Genomic DNA, 24875 nt, shown 5'->3' with positions numbered 1-24875 from the left:
TGCTCTCCAGTTTCATCCATGTTGTTGCAAAGGGTATAAGCTCCTTCTTTCTCTCTGCTGCGTAGAATTCCATGGTGTAAATATACCATAGTTTTTGGATCCACTCATTTGCTGATGGGCACTTAGGTTGTTTCCAGTACTTGGCTATTGTAAATTGTGCTGCTATGAACATTGGGGTACACAGGTTCTTTTGGATTGGTGTTTCAGGGTTCTTAGGGGTATAATCCCAGCAGCAGGATTGCTGGGTGAAAGGGCAGTTCCACTTTTAGTTTTCTGAGGAAAGTCCATACTGTTTTCCACAGTGGCCTCACCAGTCTGCATTCCCACCAACAGTGCACTAGGGTTCCCTTTTCTCCGCATCCTCTCCAACATTTGTTTGTGGATTTGTTTATGCTGGCCACTCTGACTGGTGTGAGATGGTACCTCATTGTGGTTTTGATTTGCATCTCCCTGATGGCTAGTGATGCTGAGCATCTTTTCATATGTCTCTGGGCCCTCTATATGTCTTCCTTGGAGAAGTGTCTGTTCAAGTCCTTTGCCCATTTTTTAATTGAGTTGTTTGTCTTCCTGGAGTGCAGTCGTGTGAGTTCTTTATATATTTTGGAGATCAGGCCCTTGTCTGAGGTATCATTAGCAAATATGTTTTTCCATACTGTTGGTTCTCTTTGTAATTTGGTGCTGTTTTCCTTAGCCATGCAGAAGCTTTTTATTTTGATGAGGTCTCATTTGTTTATTCTTTCCTTTATGTCCCTTGCTTTAGGGGACATGTCTGTGAGGATGTTGCTGCGTGGAATGTCTGAGATTTTCCTGCCAATGTTTTCCTCGAGGACTTTTATGGTGTTACGACTTATATTTAAGTCTTTTATTCATCTTGAGTTTATTTTTGTGTATGGCGTAAGATGGTGATTGAGATTCATTTTTTTGTACGTACCTGTCCAGATCTCCCAACACCATCTGTTGAAAAGGCTATTTTTGCTGCATTTTATGCTCCTGCCTCCTTTGTCAAATATTAATTGACTGTAAAGGCTTGAGTTTATTTCTGGGCTCTCTGTTCTGTTCCATTGGTCTATGTGCCTGTTTTTATGCCAGTACCAGGCTGTTTTGATTACAGTGGCCTTGTAATACAGTTTGATATCAGGTATTGCGATCCCTCCTGCTTTGTTCTTCTTTCTCAAAATTGCTGCAGCTATTCGGGGTTGTTTATGGTTCCATATGAATTTCTGAAATGTTTGTTCCATATCTGTGAAATATGTCATGGGTACTCTAATGGGGATTACATTGAATCTATAAATTGCATTGGGTAGTATGGCCATTTTGATGATGTTAATTCTTCCAATCCATGAGCATGGTACATGCTTCCATTTGTTTGTGTCTTCCTTAATTTCTTTCTTCAGTGTTGTGTAGTTTTCTGAATACAGGTCTTTTACCTCCTTGGTTAGGTTTATTCCTAGGTACTTTATTTTTCTTGTTGCTATATCAAATGGGATTTTTTCCCTGATTTCTGTTTCTGCAGTTTCATTGTTGGTATACAGGAATGCCTTTGATTTCTGAGTATTGACTTTGTATCCAGCTGTTCTGCCAAATTCATTTATTAGGTTGAGTAGTTTTTTGGTGGAGTCTATAGGATTTTCCATGTACACTATCATGTCATCTGCAAACAGTGACAGTTTCATTTCCTCCTTTCCAATTTGGATGCCTTTTATTGCTTTTTCTTGTCTGATTGCTGTGGCTAGGACTTCCAGTACTATGTTGAATAGGAGTGGTGAGAGAGGGCATCCTTGTCTTGTTCCTGATCTTAGTGGGAAAGCTCTAAGTTTTTGTCCATTGAGTATGATGTTGGCTGTAGGTCTGTCATATATGGCCTTTATGATGTTGAGGAATGCGCCCTCTATACCCACTTTGCTGAGTGTTTTTATCAGAAATGGGTGTTGTATCTTATCAAATGCTTTTTCCACATCTATTGATATGATCATGTGATTTTTGTCTTTGCTGTTGTTGATGTGATGTATTATGTTTATTGATTTGCAAATATTGTACCATCCTTGCATCCCTGGGATGAATCCCAGTTGGTCATGGTGTATGACCTTTCTAATGTATTGCTGGATGCGGTTTGCCAATATTTTGTTGAGAATTTTAGCGTCTGTGTTCATCAGTAATATTGGCCTGAAGTTTTCTTTCTTCGTTGTGTCTTTATCTGGTTTTGGGATTAGGATGATGCTGGCTTCATAAAACAAGTTTGGGAGTCTTCCATCAGTTTGGATTTTTTAGAATAGTCTGTGAAGGATAGGGGTTAGCTCTTCCTTAAATGTTTTGTAGAATTCTCCTGTGAAACCATCTGGTCCAGGGCTTTTGTGTGTTGGGAGTTTTTTGATGACTGCTTCAATTTCGTCTGTTGTTATTGGTCTGTTCAGGTTTTCTGCTTCCTCTTCATTCAGTTTTGGAAGATTATATTTTTCTAGAAATGTGTCCATTTCACCTAGGTTTTCAAATTTCTTGGAATACAGTTCTTCATAGTAATTTCTTACAATCCTTTGCATTTCTGTGGTATCAGTTGTAATCTCTCCTCTTTCACTTGTAATTGTGTTTCTTTGGATCCTCTTTCGTTTTTTCTTGTTGAGCCTAGTTAAAGGCTTGTCGATTTTGTTTATCTTTTCAAAGAACCAGCTCCTGGATTCATTGATCCTTAGAATTGTGCTTTTAGTCTCTGTCATTTAACTCTGCTCTGATCTTGGTTATTTCCTTCCTTCTGCTTGCTCTGGGCTGTCTTTGTTGTTGTTCCTTGAGCTCTTGTAGGCGTAGGGTTAGGTTGTTTATTTGAAATGTTTCTATCTTTTTAAGGTAGGCCTGTATTGCTATGAACTTCCCTCTCAGGACTGCTTTTGCTGTGTCCCATAGGTTTTGGGTTGTTGTGAGTTCATTTTCATTTGTTTCCAGAAAGTTTTTGATTTCTTCCTTAATCTCGTTCTTGACCCATTCATTGTTTAATAGCATGCTATTCAGTCTCCATGATTTTGAGTGTTTGGGGTTTTTTCCTTTGGGGTTGCTTTCTAGTTTCAGTCCCTTGTGGTCAGAGAAAATGCTTGATATGATTTCAATTTTCTTGAATTTGTTGAGGCTTGCTTTGTGTCCTGTCATGTGGTCTATCTTTGAAAAAGTTCCATGGACACTTGAAAAGAATGTGTATTTTGCTTCTTTGGGATGAAAAGCTCTCTATATATCAGTTAAGTCCATTTCCTCTAGGGTATTGTTAAGTGACACAATATGCTTGTTGATATTTTGTTTGGAAGACCTGTCCATTTTTGATAGTGGGGTGTAAAATCCCCTACTATAATTGTGTTGCTGTCAATATCTTTCTTGAAATCCTCCAAGATTTTCTTTATGTATTTGGGTGCTCCTATGTTGGGTGCATATATATTTACAATGTTTATGTCTTCTTGGTGGATTCTTCCTTTCAGTATTATGAAGTGACCTTCTGGATCTCTCTTTATGGCGCTTCTTTGGAAGTCTATTTTGTCTGATATGAGTATTGCTACCCGTGCTTTTTTTTCCTGTCCGTTTGCCTGGAAAATTTGTTTCCAGCCCTTCACTTTCAGTCTGTGTAAGTCTTTTGTCCTTAGATGGGTCTCTTGTAGGCAGCATATGTGTGGGTTATGTTTTCTTATCCGTTCAGCTATTCTATGTCTTTTGATTGGGGCATTTAATCCATTTACATTTAAGGTTATTATTGATAGGTAGTTATTCATTGCCTTTTTTTCCTACCTGTGTTCCTCTGTCTTTCTCTTTTCCTTCCTTTCCTTAAAGCAGTCCCTTTAGCATCTCTTGCAGAGCTGATTTGGTGGAAGTGTATTCTTTTAGACTTCTTTTGTCTGGGAAACTCTTTTTGGCCTTCTATCTTGATTGAGAGCCTTGCGGGGTAAAGTAGTCTTGGTTGCAGGCCTCTGGTTCTCATTACTTGGAATATTTTTTGCCATTCTCTTCTGGCTTGGAGCGTTTCCATTGAGAAGTCAGTTGCTAACCTTATTGGGGCTCCCTTGTATGTTACTTCCTTTTTCTCCCTTGCTGCCTTTAAGATCCTCTCTTTGTCTTGGAGATTTGCCATTTTAATTATGATGTGTCTTGCAGTGGGTCTCTTTGGGTTCCTCTTGCTTGGGACTCTCTGTGTTTCCTGGATTTGGGTGACTTTTTCTCTCCTCAGATTAGGGAAATTTTCCATCATTACTTTTTCAAACTGGTTTTCTATCCCTTGCTCTTCTTTTCCTTCTGGTATTCCTATAATACAGATATTGTTACGTTTCATGTTCTCCTACATTTCCCTTATTCTCTCTTCATTCTTTCTGAGCCTCTTTTCCTTTTCTTGCTCTTTCTAGGTGTTTTTTTCTACTTTGTCCTCCAGCTCGCTGATCCGATCCTCTGCTTCATCAAGTCTGCTTTTCATTCCTTCTACTGTGTTCTTCAATTCAGAAATTGTATTCTTCATTTCATCTTGGCCCTTGTTGATAGTTTCTATTTCCTTTTTCATGTTGATATAGTTTGCAGTGAGTTCATTGTAGTTTCCCTGTAGTTTCTGGTAGTTCTCTTTGAGCTCAGAGAGCTCAGTGAGCTTCCTGATGACCATTGGTTTGAGCTCAGTATCTGATAGTTGACTTGCCTCTTAGTTGACTTGCCTCTTTTTCAGTTAGCATTGTTTCTGAGGCTTCCTCCTTTCCTTTCATTTGGGAATTGTTTCTTTGTCTTCCCATTGTTTGTGAGACTCTTCTTGTTAGCCTCTGCTTCTTAAATGATCTATTCTGATTCCCTGGGTTTATGGTATGAACTTCTATGGTAGAATGCCAATGGGATTCGGTGGTGCTGTCTCCTTAATCTCCTGTGCTCACTGGTCTTGAGGTGACGTTTATGGGTGTAACACAGTCTAACTCTGGTCTTTTCTGCAGTCCAGGTTTTCTTGTGTCACCTGTGGGAAAAAGAGGAATGGGGGAGGAGGAGGAGGAGGAGGAGGAGGAGAAGAAGAAGAAGAAGAAGAAGAAGAAGAAGAAGGAGGAGGAGGAGGAGGAGGAGGAGGAGGAGGGAAGGAGGGAAAAAGGGAAGAGAAAAGGAAAGGAAGGCAGGAAGAAGGAATAAAAAAGGTAAAGGATGGAAGGAAGAAGGAATAAAAAAAGAAAGGACAGAAAGGAAGAAGGAATTCAGGGTGAAAGGAGGAAAGAAAAAAAAAAAAGTCTTCTGCTGGCTTTAAACCGGTCAGGTTAGTTCTGCTGGTCTTCCTGTCTGTGGAATGGGAGGGGATGGTTGGAAGGATTGGTTTCACTTTTCTCCCTTCCTGAACCACACTCTTCGCTGTTGTTCAGCCTCCAGTCCAGTTCCTCAGGGTCCTTCTGCTCCCCACTATGCCTTTAGTTCACCAGTTGTGCTGTCCTGGAGTTGCACCAATTAGGGGCAACTCACACTCCACCTTCTTGCTGTTTGCTGTGTTAGATGCTAGGGGCTCTCGGTGCTGCCATGAGGTGGTTCAGCCCCCTACTGGGTCGAGTCTTTCTGGGGAATGCAGTCTCCCCTAGCCTTGCAGCTCCCCTCTGCTGGGTGCTCTGCCTTCCTCCCAGAGAGCCAGTAGGCCCTGCAGGGATCTGTGCGCAGGGGCTAGGGAGGAGTTGTAGGTGTGGTCCCTTGCAGGCCGCCAGGCAATTGATCAGTCGATCTGCAGCTTTGGGCCTGAGTCGCGGGGGGCTGGCCAATCCAGCCACTCTGGGACTGAGTTGCGCACGGCCGGCTGTTCCAGCTGCTTTGGGCCTGAGTCGCGTGGCCCTCTGGTCCGCTGCTTTGGGCCTGTGGGTGGGGCAGCTAGCCTCTGCTCCAGGTGCGCACCCACCCGAGGTTTCAGGTGTGGGCCGCCAGTCCGCTAATCTGGGTGCGGGCAACTGGGCTTCAGGTGAGTGCCGGGGCTGCTTATCCCGCGTTCTCAGTCCAGGGGCTGAGGGGCGAGGGGCACCAGAGGCTGTGGCAACTGCAGAGAGTTCTCTAATTAGCCGCTGAGTGCCTCTGTTTTCTTTTTCTTTTTGAGAAATTCTTCCTATCCAAGCCCCCCTGGTCCAAACAAGCACCTGGCTGCTCACACAGCTCAGCCTGGCTCTCTCCCAAGAATCCTGCAGCTGACCCTGTGCCCGTGCTGGGGCTTCAGCCGCCCTGGTCCCCGCGCTGGTCCCAGGGACCTTATTGTCCTTAAGCACTCTTCTTACTGTCAGATCTTTCAGTGTCCTCTATCTTTGGTCTCCGATCTTCATATATGCTGGAATACCGTTGGCTGTTTGCTCTGTTCCTCAGATCAGCTAGGTGTTTCACTGGTGTTGAGGGGAAGTGGACTCCGTTCCCACCTATCTCGCCGCCATGTTCCCGGAAGAGTGGAAAAGCTATTTTTAAAAAGTAATACCTCACCTTGGATGGTCTAAGGTGAATTAATGTTGTAATGAATGGGAAAAGAATGGGAAAGTACTGGCAAAGAATCTCAGAAAGAGGAATTGTAAGGTAGTGGGAATTACAAGTAGTTTTTATTTTTTATTTATGGATTTCTAGCTTTAGAGAGCAAGAATGTACAACTTTAAAAATTATGAGAAAACTAATTCCTTTAAAATTAGATGTGAATAAGAGATCTCCTTTTCTAATTTACAGAGAGTTAACTGAAATGTCTAGGATTACTGGATTTAATATCCAGCTTTAGTAACTGCTTGGGCAAATTCTTTCATTTTCTGAATGAGGTTACTCTGGTCAGAGAGGTCCAGTGACTTGCCCAATCTCACACAGCAAGTAAGTTGGCAGATCTAGACATGGAGTTCAGGTTTCCTGGTTTCTCATGTAATATGTATTCTTCTGTAACCCCAAAGAATTCTACAAGTCCATCTTCACAAGCTCTTAAAGATAGGAGATATGACAGCTCTCTGTTAGTATTTTTTATGTTGTTAAATATAGATGTATTTCATAATGCAAACTATACTGCATGATGATAAACATGTCTCTACAGTCAATGTCAAGATAGGAGATAGAAAGACAGGGTGGGGGGCCTGACTTACCAGCTTAGGTGGTGGAAGCTCTGTCATGTGCCCTGGAAGTTTTACTGGAAGTTCAGCATAGACACTATTTCTCCAACCCTTCCAAAGCAAATTCTGTGAGATTTTTATATTCATTTACAATTACCTTCCTGCTTAAGCTAGATTCTCAAGTCTTGACCCTAGAATCTGTCACATGAACCTGCCTAAACCATCACAGCCAGTAAAGGGCAGATCTAGGGCTTAAAGTCAACTCTGACTATCCTCTGTCATTCTAAAGTCTCAGAAAGAAAAGCAAAAGATCTGCCCTGACCTTATTCCAGAGTGAATTTCTTCAGTTTTCAGGAGCAATTATAGCATGAATAGAGAGGCCTCAGGAAGTGAAAATATCTAATCAGATACTTCATTGTGGATTCTACTAAAAGAACTGGAGTTATGAGCAGGGCAGAAGAGGACATTTGCTAATTCATTTGTCAATTCTACATCAAAAGACACTTAGATGCCCTAGGTGTTAAAGAAAAAAGATATGAGGTTGGCAGAAGATACTGAATTAACCATAAACCTGCTTACTACTGGTGGTAGTGGGACTGTTTCTGCAGTTAGTCACAGGAGCTGTAAGTGACCTGGAGAATACTCAATGTGGAGTCTCCTTTTAGATACCATCAGGCCCTGTGGGACTTCAGGTTGGAGCATTTGCCTTGTTGCAGTGTATTTAGTTGAATTATACTCCTTTAATCATAAAAATCCCTTGTGAGCAGTCTGTCCAGGGCTCTTTCAGGTCTGGGAGTTGGTGCCAGTCTATTGAACTATCCAGTGGATAGCTCAATAGACTGGCACCAATTCTGGATATTCTGGATATTCAATTGGATATTCTGGATATCCAATTCTCTAGTCTTTTTTTTGGAAGTTCATACTAAAAATGAAAAATGTAAGTCGATTCTTCTACTACTGATATTATTAATTCTAAAGATATTTTTAGATAATACATAGGTTTTAATTGTTTCATAGTAAGGTCATATAAAGCCAAATAACTTCTGGTTGCAGGCTAGGCTTGTCTTTAGGAATGATCATACAAAGAGTCTTCTTTTTTTTAATTAATTTTTATTGTTATTCAATTACAGTTGTATTCCTTTTCTCCCCATCCCTCCACCCCTTATTAGAAACATTAAAAATAAAACTGCAATTTGCCTACTAATCGTTCACCCAGTAGGAAAGAATTACTTTAACTTCTCTTGGGTGCTTTAATCTCAATTCAGAGAAAATGAACATCTATTGACAATTTAACAGTCCCTTTGGTTTTTTGCTGAAAGAAAATCAAATAAATGGAGTGTTGCTAATGTTTGAGGCAACTGTGTATTCTTGCAGGACTGGATTTAACTTGTTTTCCAAATAGATAAAAATATACCACGATTATACTTCATTTAGATTTTTTTTCCTGTGTGATTTTATCTTTATTATGTTATGCTGATGCCTGAGATCTCCAAACCTATTTGTATATTGGCCTTGCCATTGTGAGAGAAAATTAAGTGGCAATCACATGTCCTCTCAATTTTTGCATTTTTATTTTGCTCTGTGTAAGAATCATCCAAACACACTCCACTTAAAAATAGTCAAAGGATCTAAATAGACATTTCTCCAAACAAGATAAACAAATGGCCAATAAGCACATGAAAATATGCCCAACACCACTAGTCATTAGAACTATGTAAATCAAGACCAGAATGAGATACTACTTCACTGCCACTAGAATGACTATAATTTAAAAAGAGAGAGATAATAACAAATGTTGATGAGTACTTGAAGAAATTGGAACCCTCATATGTTGACATAAAATTAAACATATAGTTACACACAACTCCACACCAGGAAGACAAGCAATCCAATTTAAAAAATGAGCAAAGGACCTGAACAGGCACTTCTCCAGGGAAGACATGCAGAGGGCCCATAGACATAAGGAAAAATTCTCAACATCACTAGTCATTAGAGAGATGCAAATTCAAACCACAGTGAGATACCACTTCACACCAGTCAGAATGGCCAACATAAACAAATCAACAAACAACAAGTGCTGGCGAAGTTGTGGAGAAAAGGGAACCCTAGTGCACTGTTGGCGGGAATGCAGACTGGTGCAACCACTGTGGAAAACAGTATGGAATTGCCTCAAAAAACTAAAGATGGAACTGCCTTTTGATCCAGCGATCCCACTACTGGGACTATATCCTAAGAATCCTGAATCACTTATTCAAAAGAACCTATGCACCCCAATGTTCATAGCAGCATTATTTACAATATGCCAAGTCCTGGAAACAGCCTAAGTACCCATCAATAAATGACAGCATCAAAAAACTGTGGTAGCCCTGGCTGGTGTGGCTCAGTGGATTGAGTGCCTGCAAACAAAAAGGTCACTGGTTCAATGCCCAGTCAGGGCACATGCCTGGGTTGTGGGTCATGACCCCAGTTGGGGATGTGTGAGAGGCAACCACACATTGATGTTTCTCTCCCTCTCTTTCTCCCTCCCTTACCCTTTCTCTAAAAATAAAACCAATAAAATCTTAAAAAAAAACTTTGAGTGGGGAGGTGATAGTTGGGAGAGGAGTTTTCAGGAACTACTATAAAGGATACATGGACAAAACCAAGGGGGAGGGTGGAGGCGGGGAAGGGAGATGGGTTTGGCTGGGTTGGGGTGGAGGGGTGGGGAGAAAATGCAGACAACTGTAATTGAACAACAATAAAAAAAACTTTGGTACATTTACACAATGAAATACTACGAGGCAGAAAGAAAGAAGGAACTCCTACCCTTTGCGACAGCATGGATGGAACTGGAGAGCACTATGCTAAGTGAAAGAAGTCAGGTGGTGAAAGACAAATACCATATGATCTCATCTATAAGTGGAACCTAATCAACAAAACAAGCAAAAGAGCAAAATAGAACCAAAGACATTGAAACAAAGAACAAATTGACAGTGACCAGAGGGGAAGGGGTGGGGCATAATGGAAAAAAGAAGAGGAAGGGTCAAGCAAAGGAACATGAATGGGCATGGACAGTGGGGAAGATTGGCTATGGAAGTGGGGGGATAGGGTAGGGGTGAGCAATGGGGAAAAAGGTGGGACAACTGCAACTGAACAACAATAAATTTGTAAACATTAAACAGAATTAAACATATGACCCAGAAATTCCACTTCTAGGCGTACAACCAAGAAAAATGAAAACATATATCTACACAAAAATATGTATATAAATGTTTATAACAGCATTATTCATAATAGCCAAAAGATAGAAACAACCAAAAAAGTATATTAACTGATAAATGAATGAATAAAATGTAGTATGCCCATACAATGGGCTATTATTAAATAAAATAAATGAAGTACTGGCACATGCTAGATATGCCATTTAGTAACTTTTATGACCTTTGGTAAATTACTTAAGCTTTTTGTCCTTTGTTTCCTTAGCTGTAAGATTGGGCCTATAATATGTACTTTACAGGACTAGCCTAGGATTTTAATGCCTGGCACAGAGCAAGTGTTCATTTTATTCTGGCTTCCTTCCCTTCCACTTCTCCAATTCCTTCTTGTCTCCCTCCCTCTCTCCCTCCTTTCCTTCCTTCCTTCCTTCCTTCCTTCCTTCCTTCCTTCCTTCCTTCCTTCCTTCCTTCTTTCATTTCTCTGAGGTCAAGTGGGTTGATAAAGAGTAATGAATGACAGTATTGTGCCCTTGTAATTATCTTAACAAACCAAAAAGTCTAAGGGAAAGTGGGAGGGTGGAGGATGTTTGGAGAAGAGAGAAGAATAAAAATGTAGGAGGGCAAGACATCATGTCCCCATCCTTAAAATAAAGTTCTCTGTAATAATGCTGGCATCGGGGGTGGAGAAGTGGTAAGCAGAAGAGAATACCTGATATTCTGAATATTGCATCTCATTGACTATATCGTTATTAAGCACACACACACACACTCAAAAACAAACTGATTTACCCTTAATGATATACTGTAAGTTCTTTTGCATTAAACTGAAAATATGTCCGTGTGAAAGTACATCGAAATTAAAATTTCATTTGCATACATAATATCGGTTAGAGCAAATGTTCACTGCATAATAATGCTCTCTCTAAAAGAGGCCATTAGGTCGATTTGCATTTATTTGAATAATTGTGTGAGGCATAGATTTTGTTTGCAATTACTACGGTTGTTAATTCATTGTACTATTAAAACAGTTAAAAGACGACTTCTGGCCAAGATGGAAGCGTAGGTAGACACACTGTGCCTCCTCACACAACCAAAAGAAGGGCAACAATTGAAAAACAAAAAACAACCAGAAATGATAGAAAATTGAACTGTATGGAAGTCCGACAACCAAGGAGTTAAAGAAGACATATTCATACAGACTGGTAGGAGGGGCGGAGATAAACAGCTGGGCAAAGAGGACTCGTGGCAAGGCGCTGGCTGGAGGACTGGGTCGGGCAAGACAGTGGCTGGGGGACCCCAATGTCCCACATTTGTGCTCAGATAAACCTGGAGGAACAAAGGGGGAGTGAAACAGACCAAGCAACCCCAAGGCTCCAGCGCGGGGAAACAAAGCCTCAAACTACTGATTGAAAACACCTGTGAGGGTTGAGGTGGCAGTGGGAGAAACTCCCAGCCTCACAGGAAAGTTCATTGGAGAGATCCACAGGGTCCTAGAACGTACACAAACCCACGCACTCGAGAATCAGCACCAGAAGGGCCCACTGTGCTTGTGGGTAGCAGAGGAAGTGACTGAAAGCCGGCAGAGAGTGAAGCAAGCGCCATTGTTCCCTCTCAGACCCCTCCCCCACATACAGCATCTCAGCACAGGGAGGTGGGTTGCTCCACCCTGGTGAACACCTAAGGCTCTGCCCCTTTATGTAACAGGTGCGCCAAGACAAAAAAAAAAATGGCCCAAATGAAAGAACAGATCAAAGCTCCAGAAAAAATACAACTAAGCAATGAAGAGATAGCCAACCTATCAGATGCACAGTTCAAAACACTGGCAATCAGGATGCTCACAGAACTGGTTGAATTTGGTCGCAAATTAGATGAAAAAATGAAGGCTATGCTAAGAGAAACAAAGGAAAATGTACAGGGAACCAATAGTGATGCAAAGGAAACTGGGACTCAAATCAACAGCATGGACCAGAAGGAAGAAAGAAATACCCAACCAGAAAAGAATGAAGAAACAAGAATGCAAAAAAGTGAGGAGAGGCTTAGGAACCTCCAGGACATCTTGAAACATTCCAACATCTGAATTATAGGGGTACCAGAAGGAGAAGAGGAAGAGCAAGAAATTGAAATTTTATTTGAAAAAGTAATGAAAGAGAACTTCCCCAATCTGGCAAAGGAAACAGACTTCCAGAAAGTCCAGGAAACTCAGAGAGTTCCAAAGAAGTTGGACCCAAAGAAGCACACACCAAGGCACATCATAATTACATTACCCAAGATTAAAGATAAGGAGAGAATCTTAAAAGCAGCAAGACAAAAGGAGACAATTACCTACAAAGGAGTTCCCATAAGACTATCAGCTGATTTCTCAAAAGAGACCTTACAGACAAGAAGGGGCTGGAAAGAAGTATTTGAAATCATGAAAGGCAAGGACCTACATCCAAGATTGCTCTATCCAGCAAAGCTATCATTTAGAATGGAAGGGCAGATAAAATGCTTCTTAGATAAGGTCAAGTTAAAGGAGTTCATCATCACCCAGCCCTTATTATATGAAATGTTAAAGGGATTTATCTAAGAAAAAGAAGATAAAAATATGAACAGTAAAATGACAGCAAACTCACAATTATTAACAACCATACCTAAAACAAAAACAAAATAAGCAAACAACTAGAACAGGAACAGAATCACATAAATGGAGATCACGTGGAGGTTTATCAGCAGGGGAGTGGGAGGGGAAGAGAGGAGGAAAAGGCACAGAGAATAAGTAGCATAAATGGTAGGTAGAAAATAGACAGGGGGAGGGTAAGAATAGTATGGGAAATGGAGAAGCCGAAGAACTTATATGTATGACGCATGGGCATGAACTAAAGGGGGTGAATGTGGGTGAGAGGGAGTGTGCAGGACGGAGGGTAGAGAAGGGGGAAAATGGGGCAACTGTAGTAGTATAATCAATAAAATATATTTGAAAAAAGAAAAAAATAAGTTTGTCACCACCCCTTTCCATTGCTAATGTCACAAAATTATATCTTTATAGATTGTGTAACCAAAAATGTACACTAACAATATTTAATGCATTTGTCTTCTACATTATGTAGAAAACAAAGTATAGAGTTGTCAACCAATGTTGCAATTTTACTGGCTTATTGACTAATAATTGTTTATTTTAATGTGTTAGTTTCTTAAATCATGTAGAAAACAAAAAGTGGAGTTACACACCATTGTTACAATAATACGGATTTTACAATTGCCCATGCATTTACCTTTACTGAGATCTTTATTTCTTCATACAGCTTCTAGTTACTGTGTAGTGTTCTTTTATTTTAACCCTCAGGTCTCTATTCAGCATTTCTTGCAGGTTAAGTCTTGTGGTAACAAATTTCCTCAGCCTTTGTTTATCTGGAGATGTCTTAATTTTTCCCTTTTGAAGGCAGTTTGGTTGACAGTTTTTATTTGTTTGTTTAACATTTACAATTTTTAGCTCACTGCTTTCTGATGAGGATCCCTTGATTCTGATGAGGTTTTTTTTTTGTTGCTGCTTTAAAAATCCTTTGTCATGTAAATGTACTATAGTTTTTTGATCCATTCAAAACTATGGTACACTTACACAATAGAATACTACGCAGCAGAGAGAAAGAAGGAGCTCCTAAAGCTTTGTGACAGCATGGATGGAACTGGAGAGCATTATGCTAAGTGAAAGAAGCCAGGTGGTGAAAGACAAATACCATAGGATCTCACCTTTAAGTGGAACCTAATCAACAAAACAAACAAGCAAAATTTAACCAGAGACATTGAAATTAAGAATAAGTGACAGTAACCAGAGGGGAGATGGGAGGGGGGCATAGGGGGAAAAGGGGGAACGGTTTCAGGAACATGTATAAAGGACTCATGGACAAAACCAAAGAGGGTTAGGATCAAGGGTAGGAAGTGAGGATGGCTGGGGTGGGGGGAGAGATGGGGAGAAATGGAGACAATTGTACTTGAACAACAATAAAAAAAAGTTAAAAAAATAAAACAGTTAAAAGACTGCACAGAAGTGGTGACACACAAATGTGGCAATTGATGGGCCAACTGGAAGGCAAGTTTCTTTCATGGACACATATACTTTATTCAGTGTGGGAAAAGAAACTGGAAATAATTGCTCCACACAAATCTCTCCCACTGGGTATTATCCTTTGGCAGGAATTCAAGAATGGATGAAGAGTCATTTTTATAATAAGCAAAATAAATAAGTAACATGATTTGTTAGAAAGTGTGGTAGATTGCATGTATGGTCACAAATTCTTCCCATCCCTGTTTGTATACCCTTTTACTTTGTTATTTTGCAATATGACTTTGCAGCACATCTTACCAAGAATTAGAGTCTATTTCTCAACCTTTTAAGTCTAGGCTGGTCACATGACTTGCTTTGGCCAATAGGACATTAGCAAATAAGACACAAACAAAAGCAAGATTTGAAAAGTTTAGCTCATTGGGGCTTAATACTTTATTGCTCTTGGAACCCTGAGACCACTATGTGAACAAATTCAAGGAGGATTGCTGGGAGATGAGAAAGCTACATGGAAGACAACAGAGGTTCCCCAGCCCACTAACCTACTAGAAATGTGCACGAGGCCATTCTGTATCATTTAGCCATTCAATGACCTGCCAGTGACCACAGATGCCTGAGCAGCCGAGTCAGCCCAGACCAGAAGAACTGCCCAGGTAGCCCACGATACCAACCCAACAAATACAGAGCGAAATAAAATGGCTGTTGTTTTAACCCACTAAATTTGTGGTGTTTTGTTATGCACAAGTAGCTAGCTGGTACTGAAGATTATAAATACTTCAGAGAGAAATAGTGCAGAGTAGGAGGTAGTTGAAATGTATATGTGTTTGTACAGGGTGGGGGTGTTGCAATTTTAAGTAACTTTGTCAGGGAAGGCTTCCTTGAGCAGATATAGTTTACTAAATATTTGAAGAAAATAAGGAAGTGAGTGATTCTCATGTGGTTATTTGAGAGAAAAATATGCCTGGCAAAGGGAATAGCAAGTAGAAAATTCCTGAGGCATGGTGTATCTCACTTTTTTGATGGAAATCAGGGAGGTTAGAGTGACTGGAGCACTGTAAGACATGAGGGCAGAGAGATAACAGGAGGCCAAACATTCCAGGAGTTCTGTATTAACATCTGGGACCAGACTTCTAATATATAGGAGATGGCAACACCATGGCTTCCCATGTCTGATATGAGTCTATGCTAATGAATCAATCCAGAGGTCAAAAACTGACATGAGCTGGGCCAATCAGCTTCTTCTTCTTGAAAATTTGAAACTTGGGACCCAGAGACCCAGAGATTGGGAGGTGTTGGAGCTGAAGTCACCTTACTGGCTAAACTCAAGAGACACAGGAACCACAACCAGCTCTAATTGTTGAATTTCTGGAGCTGGATTGCTTCTTACCCAAGTCAAGGCTTAGGAGCTGAACATGTTTTTAAGGCTGTGGAAGACCCCTGAACCATTACGATGAATTTTATCTAACACACTTAAATAAGACAAAGTTAATTTTTATTGCTTGTAAATGGGAAAAAAAAACCCACCTTAAATAATATGAATATCTTGTGATTTCTTTCTTGTTTAATATATGCCTTCTTTTTGAAATGGATTATTAGTTTCTTAAAGACAGGAATAATTTCTTCAATTTATTTTGTATCCTCCCTCTAGCCAGCTGTGCTCATAGGATAAAATAACAGGTAAGCATGCATTCAGTGCTAAGTGCTCATAAAAATTCTTATTTAAGCTTCACAATAACTGTAAATAATTATTCTTGATTATCTCCATTTTTTATATTAAGATTTTATTTATTTATATTTAGAGAGGTGGGGAAGGGAGGGAGAAAGAAGGAGTGAAACATCAATGTATGGTTGCCTCTAGCACACCCCACACTGGGGATATGGCCCGCAACCCAGGCATGTGCCCTGACTGGGAATCAAACCGGCGATGCTTTGGTTGATTATCTCCATTTTTACAGATGAGGAAACAGAAGGCAGAGAGGTGACAGGGCTAATAAGTAGTGGAGTGTGGACTCAAATCTGGACAATTTCACACCAGACCTACATCCTTTCAGGATCCAGCACTTAGCAGGTAAAGATTCTTGGGTATTGATTCATTGAAGAGTACTAAGTACCTACAAAATCACCTCCAGGGATGATCAACTGTCCTTCACCATTCAGGCAGGGTTTCCTTAGCATCCCTCCACTGTGGGTATAGAAGTTTCATTCTAGGAACTTACGACAAGAAAAAAATTTTGAGATTTTCTAGGTTAAAATTATAGCATCTAGAGAGTGAAAGAAAGCAACAGAACGGTTAGCCTGTTAATTGCTGTGGACCAGCTCTGACAAAAGACTGCTCACATTCCTATATATCTGTTGGGATTTAAGATTAATTTCCAGGTGGCTGTTTCTGCAATTATCCAAAAGAGAGAACAGCTGGGCACTTCAGAACCAGGACCCTCTGCTTCTTATTGACACAGAAATTTCCCAATCTGTTGCCCACAGCTGATCCACAGGCGCATGAGCTCCTTCCTTCTGGACTCTGCTTTCCCTGTCTCAGAACTGGCCCATCCCCTTTGTCTAGAGCTAATGTAAACCCTTTCAGAGTGGCTTGCAGCTTTCTCCCTGCTACTTGATGTATAAAAAACTTTGCAAAACTCCTGGACATTGGACACATCGTCTTTCCTACCTAGCCAGGCTGCCGGGGTTTAGACTCCATGCCCCAAAACCAGTCTTCTTTTTTGGCTAGCAATGGCCTAATAAATTCTTTCTTTTAAAATGTGTTTCAGCCATGCAAGTTACATTGTTTAACACTTACTCTCAATGACAAGTTAGCTAGTGTGATATACAGACTACAGAAAAGCATTCCTGCTTAGAAAGTGTTTCTTATCCCATCAGGGCCACACATGACAAAATGCGTCACATTTTGGGTTAAAATGCAAATAAGTTATGCAAATATAAATGTTAAAAAAACAAAATTCAACCAAGCAAATTTGAAGATCTAACTGGCTTAATTAAGTAATTAAGATAATAAGGTAGCATCCTATTTAGCATCTAGAAGGGTGCTCCTAGGGACTTTACAAAATGGAAGGTTTTTATAGGAAGAAGGTTGGGGAAAGGGAGCTATTAACAAAAGAAAATAAAGTCTCAGCCCTGGCTGGTGTGGCTCAGTGGATTGAGTGCCAGCCTGTGAACCAAAGGGTTGCTGGTTTAATTCCCAGTTAGGGCACATGCCTGGGTTGTGGGCCAGGTCCCCAGTGGGGGGCACATGAGAGGCAACCATACATTGATGTTTCCCTCTCTCTTTCTCCTTCCCTTCCCCTCTCTCTAAAAATAAATAAATAAAGTCTTAAAAAAAATAAAGGATCATTTTGGGGCCCAGAAATCTTTTATGGGGAAAGAGGATGGGAAGGGTTTTTTTTTTTATCATGCAGATTACCTCTTCTTTCTCTTGGAGATGGAGAGGGCCCATGTGACCGATTTCCTTTCTTGTGCTTGACCAGAAAATTATAGACTGGTTAATAAAGAAAGAGTATGTTTCTGGGAGAGGTTGAAACAGCAGTTAGATTAGGTATTAAATCTAGGTCTGGTATCATGGCCTTTTAGCATGAGTGATGCCATTTTGGGCTTGTGGTTGTTTTTTAAGACTCTAGTTGGAGGGCAAAATAGACACCATTGTATCAATCATAGGGACCTAAAACATAGATGAGAAAACTGCATGGAGAAGTTGCCTGGTACAATGGGGAGGAACACTGTGGTAAAATATATACATGGCTCCAATTCCTTATTTCTTCCTGAATAGACGCTTTTGCATATAACTTTGCAGTGCCTTCCATGGGTTGCATGCACTTCCCTGTCCCTTAACTTTGAGTTCAGCCAAAGAACTTTATTTGGCCAATAGGATGAGATGGAAACGATCCTGTGTCCATTCTGAGCCTAGCAAAGACTTTGCGTGTTTCCTCTTTTGTTCTGTGCTTCTATAGTTACCATAAGAGCATGCCCTCACTAGCCTTCTAGTCCCAGATGCTAATGGAAAATGGAGTAGAGTCACTTCCAACCAAGCTCAGCCTAAATCAGCCAACTCTTTTCTAACCCATAGATACATGAGGGAAAATGATTCTGGTTTTAAGCTACTGACTTTTGGGACAGCATTTTGTGGCTATGGCTGATTGATAAAAGCACCAAACTTACAGAATATACCTTAGTTTGAATTCTGGCTCTTTCACTGACTGGCTGTATGCCCATAGACAAAGCACTTAACCTTTCTGAGCCTGTTTCCTCATTAGTAGAGTAGGCATGATAATACCTACCTTATCTTTTAGGGCTGCAAAGAGGAATATCAGAGACACATGTAAAGATCTTTATAAATATATAATAGATTGATGTTTTTTCTTTATTACTGAAGATAATTGACTCTCTCTAAAATATATTTTTTTATTTTTCCCCATGGTATGTTATAGGGCTCTGATTTAAAAATCCACATTGTCTCAACAGTGCTCCCTGTGCCAAAGTTTTAATGATGGAACAGTGGGCCACCGTGGTGGTGAGAGCAGCCGGCAGATTGAAGGATTCTCAAGAAGAATAATGACACTCAAGTGGATAAAATCAATACCTCAGCACTTGATGATACTGCTTTAGTGTTTGATTTTGTAAGAAACCATTCCCTGACCCTTAGAGGGGGAATCTGGAAAACTTTAAGCAACCCAGCTGTCCTTGGCCTCCTGGCCTCCCTTGGTGGGTCAATGGCCTAGAAATGAACTACAAGATAAAAGGAAGTATAAAGAGCAAATTCCAGCAGTAACCTTAATATGATACCTCCCAACCCCAAGGGGGCTACATTCAGTGGGCTGGAAATGCAAAAATGCCCAATCCTTGGACCCAGACACTCCAACCACCAGTCATCACTCTACCTCTCAGCTTACAACACATTCTGTCTCGTCGTTTCATTTGCCATGTAATTATGTGCTACCCCATCACACCAGTGTATTACTCTGTAATTATGATCATGTTATTTCAGTGCCATACAGTTTTATTGTAATTTTACTCTTCAGACCCTTTCTTTTATGCTGGGTACTGATACAAATGGAATATTCCCATGACAAAACATGTTCACATTTATAGTCAGCTTGTGATAGTTTAATGTTGGGATGTTACAGAACTATCTACCAGTGAAAAAAGTTTTCAGTGAAGTCAGACAATGATTAATTGGGCTTTCCAGATTTAAAAAAATCAAGCAACACAACAAACAAACTTTATATACAAGGCTTAGTAAGTATATGAAGGAATCTTTATTAAATAATATACATTATTTGTTTTCTTAAGCATAACAACTTTGCTTGTCAATACAGAATAGGCTAAAAAGTATTGAAATAGGTCCTGCCTTCTAGAAGCTAGTATTTAGGGATTTAAACACACACTTGATGTGGAGGCTTTATCTGTTATTTCCTGCTATATTTCCTAATGCCTAGAAAAGTTCCTGGCACATGATAGGCAAATATGCACTCAAATATTTCTTGAGTACCTACTGCATGTCAGATGGTGTTCTAGGCACTAGGGATACCACATTAAATAAAATGGAAATCTATGTTTCATGGAGTTTATATTGTACAAGTGGGAGACAGAAAAAAGAAGGAAATCAATGAATATAATGTTTCGTATGTCAGATGGGATAAGAACTATGAGTGAAATAAGGCAGGAATGGGAGATAAGGAGCGCTGCAGTTTAGGTGGGAGAATCACTATTTTAAGTCAGGCAGTCAAGGAAGGAATCAAGGATAGATGACTTTTGAAGAAAAACCTAATGTTGTTGAGAGAGTGATCCCTGATTATACCTGGAGGAAGAGAGTTCTAGGCAGAGGGAACAGTCAGTGCGCCAGCTTTGTGGGTTTGAGGACTAGCAAAGAGGCCAGTGAAAAATAGAGTGGAGTACACTGGAGAGGAAGTGTAAGAGAATAGATTTAGAAAGATGGCAGGGGTTAGATCAGGTAGGGATTAGTGACCATTTTAACAATCTGGTTTTTACACGGAGGGAGATATAGAAACAATGGGGGTTTTAAACAGATAAATGACTTGTTTGAAATTGTATTTTTAAAGGATCATTTTAGCTACTGTGGGAGAAAGGACTATATGGTGCAAAGGGCAGAAGCAAGGAGACCAGTTGGGCTGTTTGTAATAACACAGAAAAGATGATGGTAGCTGGACACAAATGGTAGCAGTACAGATTGTGAGAAGTGGTCAGATTCTAGATGTGTTTTGAAGGTAGAATGTACCGTATTTGCTAATGGATTGGACATGGAGTGTAAGAGAAAGAAGTAAAAAGCAATGATCCAAGGAATGTTAATTTGAGCCTCAATATAGATGATGTTGCCATTAAACAAGACTGGGAAAACCTCAGAAGGAGAAGATCTGGGGAAAATAAAAAAAGTTGGGTTTTGTACAAAGTACGTTTCAGATTACTGTTAGTCATCCAAATGAGGTTGTTAGGCAGGTTGCTAGAATTCAAACCAGAAGTATAAATCTGGGTCATTAGCAAATCACTGGAATTTAAAAACTCAAGACTGGATTAGATCATAGGTGTTTAGTAAATATTTGATAGGCAATAAATATACACTATGCCTTCTGTCAGAAAACATTTAATACAAAATTAGTTTATATGCAATTGCAAATACGGAAATAATGCCAATATAATGTGGAAGTTGTGTTGGAGTATAACCTTCAACATGGGAGGAAAAAGGACTCAATTTATCTGCTGCATCGTCAGGAGCCTTTTTTAGCTTCATTTTCAGAAAATGTAAAGCAAAGGTTTGCACCCAGGGCTTCCTTCCCGAGGAGGTACACTTCCAGCGATGCATGGTTCTTGATTCTGGGAGATTGCACTTCCTCCTGTTCCCACCTTAGTGGCAGACTTACCGTCCTAGAGCTCCACTTCCATCTGCATTGTCTGAGCTCTATTAAGCTAGAATTTTCTTTCTATTGGTTTCTTGTGTTTTAATATACCTTGAGACAGCCTCTAGTCATACCAAGCAATGTGTCTGAACTAGCCATGTTATTCCGAAATATTCTGTTAATTCTCTGCTAATGAAGTTGCATAAGTTTTGAGTAATATGCCCTCAAATCTATTTTTTTCTATAAGCCTTGTTAATGTTAGTTTGTTATTTTGCAAAATGAGAGATTTGTTTAGGGAAATGTTTCCATAAATGTAGTTGACATGTTACTTTTGTCCTTTTGTCTTCTCCTTTAAGAACTGTACTTGCTTCATCAGGCAAGGCTATCAATCTTTCAGTTGAATCCCCCCCAAAACAAACAAACAGGGATTGGCACATGACTCAGGATAGCCAATCAGAATATATTACTTATTTGGTCATGATGATCGTTTCAGGGATGGACCTATGATCCAAGCAGAGCGAAATCCTAGAGCTTTGCTGAAGCTATCAGGAAGGAGAACTCTCTTAACTCTAGAGCTGTCTTAGACACTCTGCCTAAAGATTGATGACATCACAAGAGAAAAGAGACACAAATTAAGAATACAGAGTAAATTGTTCATGTTCTGTGTATTTCTCCCATTATTATTTTCCTGGAAACTGTCTGTTTTTAAGACTGAATTCAATAGTTATTTTGTGGTGAAATGTTTCACGACCATCCCCTTCTCCTCCATGGAGTGCTGTGCACTCCCTTTTCATTCCCACAGCACCTTGTATGCTTCCCTACAACAGCATTGTTGCAAGACTTTGTTTATTGTCTGTTCCTCTCCTTCCCCCATTTCTTGGTACATTCTTGATGGTAGTGACTTTTCCTTATTCATCTTTATAAACTCAGGACCTAACACAATGCCTAGTACATAGTAGGTGCACTGTTAATGTGAGTTGAATGAATGGATGAAAATATGATTGTAGTAATATTTATGGCTTATGGATGATAACCTTGTATGAAAAGACACATTTTCTTGGATACACACAAATGGACACACACACATTCTGGAGAATGTACGGTTTCTGATATGTAAGAATTTTGATCCAAGTACCTAGCAGATTAAAACAAAAAGCAGCAAAAGCAGTTTGTTGAGATTAAACTTGAAAATAAGATAGCAACACAGAATGCAGAGTAGGGGAGATTTTAGAAAAATAAAAGAAATAAGTTGGAAAAGAAACACAACCTTATAGACTTAGAGAGTAGAGGTACAGAAACTGAGGAATGATGTTATTCAGGAAAGTAGGTATAGATCAGGAACAAAACTAAATGGAAACAGATGGAAAACATAGAGGTAGAAGTGGAAGACAGGGGTTGGAAGGCCCTGGATTTAGACCTTATAGTTTTCACAAATGACTAGTTTCCCACTGGGTGTTAGGCTCTGTGCTGGCTTACTGGGACATTGAGATGAATGTCGTAGTCCCTGCCCATCCTGGGGGAGATCTAGGTTTATAATGGTCATCAAAAACAATGAGATGATGAGGGGTGTGTGTTGGTGGGGGTAGGGGGAGATTGCCCAGGTTTCTGAATAGGCAGTAACCTTTCATTTCTTAGCCAAGTTGTAGGAAGTATGGCAGCTTAAGTATGCTGTCCTCAAGATGGGAAAATGTTCCACTCCCTCCTGATTCTTCTTTCTTTCTCTCTGAATTCCATAATCCTTCATTTTTGTCAAGACTAATGGGATTCTTATTCTACATGCTCTTCCTGCCAGTTTTGATATGATGGAAGCAGGACCATTATCTCATCACCCCTATCTATCTCTCCAGTAGAACAAGATAACCTCTACCAGAGAAATATTTCAGTCCCCAGTGCAGAACTCCCAATCCTTATTTGCTGGAGATAGTATGTCTTGTAGATGTTCTCACACTCTACAGCACCTTGACTGTCCCAATAAAGTTTCAGTGGGGCCTTTATTCAGTGGGGACTGTTCTTCCCACCTCCAGTCAAAATAGAAAGCCGTCCCCACCGCACTTTCCCAGGACTCTGAAGGATCTGAGAAGGGAGGGGTTCATAGCCAACTCTGCAAAGTAGGGGACTCTAAGCAGCTGGAAGTAATCTGTGCATTGGCTGTGGTGGGGAGTAGGGGAACACCAGGCATAAATACCAATTGTAGGAGGGTTTGGGCATTGTCTCCAGTTGGCAGGTGGGAAGTGTGTCTCCTGGGCAACCCAGGAGGTAAGGAGTACCTGCAAGGTAAGCGTCCTAGGAAAACCAAAGGGAAAAAAAATACACCTGCCATCTTGAGGAGCCAGCTGCGCCTGTCTCTGCGCCGGGTTCTGACACCACGGAAAGAGGGAGACGGAGGGTGGTGGGTTCAGGGACTGACCATCCTGGAGTGGCTGGTATAGCCTGAGGGAGGGCCTTGGTGATGCTGTGTCCAGATGGCACATGGAAGGTGTGTTGAGCTCAGATGGGCAGCCCAGGGGCAGTGGGTCCTAGGGTGGGGGGGGCGCGCAGGAGAAGGGATGCCCACGACGGAGGCAATGGTCCTGCAGTGGCTAGCGGTTGTCTGGAAGGGCGGGCTGTTCTTGGCTCGGCTCCGACTGGGTGGGCTCTGGCGCCTCCGCCTGGGAGCATCGGGCAGAGAGCCCCCTAGATAAGGGCGGCTGGAGACCGCCTCCCAGCGCGCAGCCCAAGTACCTGCGCGGGGCGGGGCGGGGCGGTGCGGGGAGTGTAGAGGGGCACAGCGCGCGAGAGGCGGGCACGGAGCGTGTGAGTCACTGTGGTCCCTCGGGTTAGGAGCGGGACTTCGCCTCCCGCCCGGGGTCCACATTTCATCTCCAGCTTCAGCAACTCACCCACGACTACTGGACCCCTCCGGAGGCTGGATCAGCTGCCTTTCCGTCTAGGTAAGTTTCTCATCTTTCGATGCCTCCTGCTTGGGTGACTGGGGGGAGGCGGTCTGCCAGTCTGTGTCTCTTTCTGCCTTTGCTTCCTTCCTCTTCTCTCCATTGGAGACGGAAAGTTAGATTTTTAAAACGCAACAGAGAATGTCAAATTCATGCTCAGACCCCAAACAAGCCAAACTCTGGGGCCATATTCTTGATTTCCCGAGTACCTTCAAACGTCCCGATGCAGCGTTAATGGGGCTAGGAATGTTTGATTTGTTTGGTGTGTTTCCCTCCTCCCCCACTTTCTTCCTGGGTGATTCTTAGAGGGTGGGGGTGGGGAGAAAGCTAGAGGGCTGGGCTGGAACCCTTTGCCAGGGCGGTGTCTTCATTCCCAGCAAGGTAAATGTTTTAGTAGCCTGAGTTGGGATCTTGGAGCATTCCTCCCCAGCCCAAGACATACCAGAGCTGCATATCAATCTCGTCACTATTGACTGAATCACAATGTTCCGGAGGCACAATTAATGTGAATGTCATCATAATGTTGATAGGGCTTTATTGGATATTTTATTTTTAATGTATTGTATTCATGAAAATTTTAAGAGACTACTGCTGGTCTTATTTTTTCTATTTGCAGAGATGCTTCCAAACGTATTATTTTCCTTGCAAGAAAATCATTGAGTACCTACTCTATTTCTTACAAGGATTTGACAATGCAAAGCTACATGTTAGTTTTTCTTTTCCTCCACCAGTGTGTGTGTGTGTGGGGGGGTGCGCTTTCACTATCTGCCTTTAGAAAAATCAATGAGGGAAGGGTGAGTCCCCTTTATCTATCATTAAGCACAAGTGTT

At 41.0% G+C, this 24875-nt stretch overlaps 1 protein-coding gene across 1 annotated transcript in view; it reads left to right on the top strand.

Annotated features, from left to right (window-relative positions):
- The first annotated feature begins 23896 nt into the window (after positions 1–23896).
- Positions 23897–24875, top strand: part of SYTL5 (synaptotagmin like 5) — a 276734-nt gene continuing 275755 nt past the window's right edge. Inside the window, exon 1 of the mRNA XM_045197942.3 lies at positions 23897–24045. The gene's annotated coding sequence lies outside the window, so the exon portion shown is untranslated. The remainder of the gene's footprint in view (positions 24046–24875) is intronic.

Source organism: Desmodus rotundus, chromosome X (assembly GCF_022682495.2).
Source record: "Desmodus rotundus isolate HL8 chromosome X, HLdesRot8A.1, whole genome shotgun sequence".
Lineage (NCBI taxonomy): Eukaryota > Metazoa > Chordata > Mammalia > Chiroptera > Phyllostomidae > Desmodus > Desmodus rotundus.
This window is presented reverse-complemented; position numbering and strand designations above follow the sequence as displayed.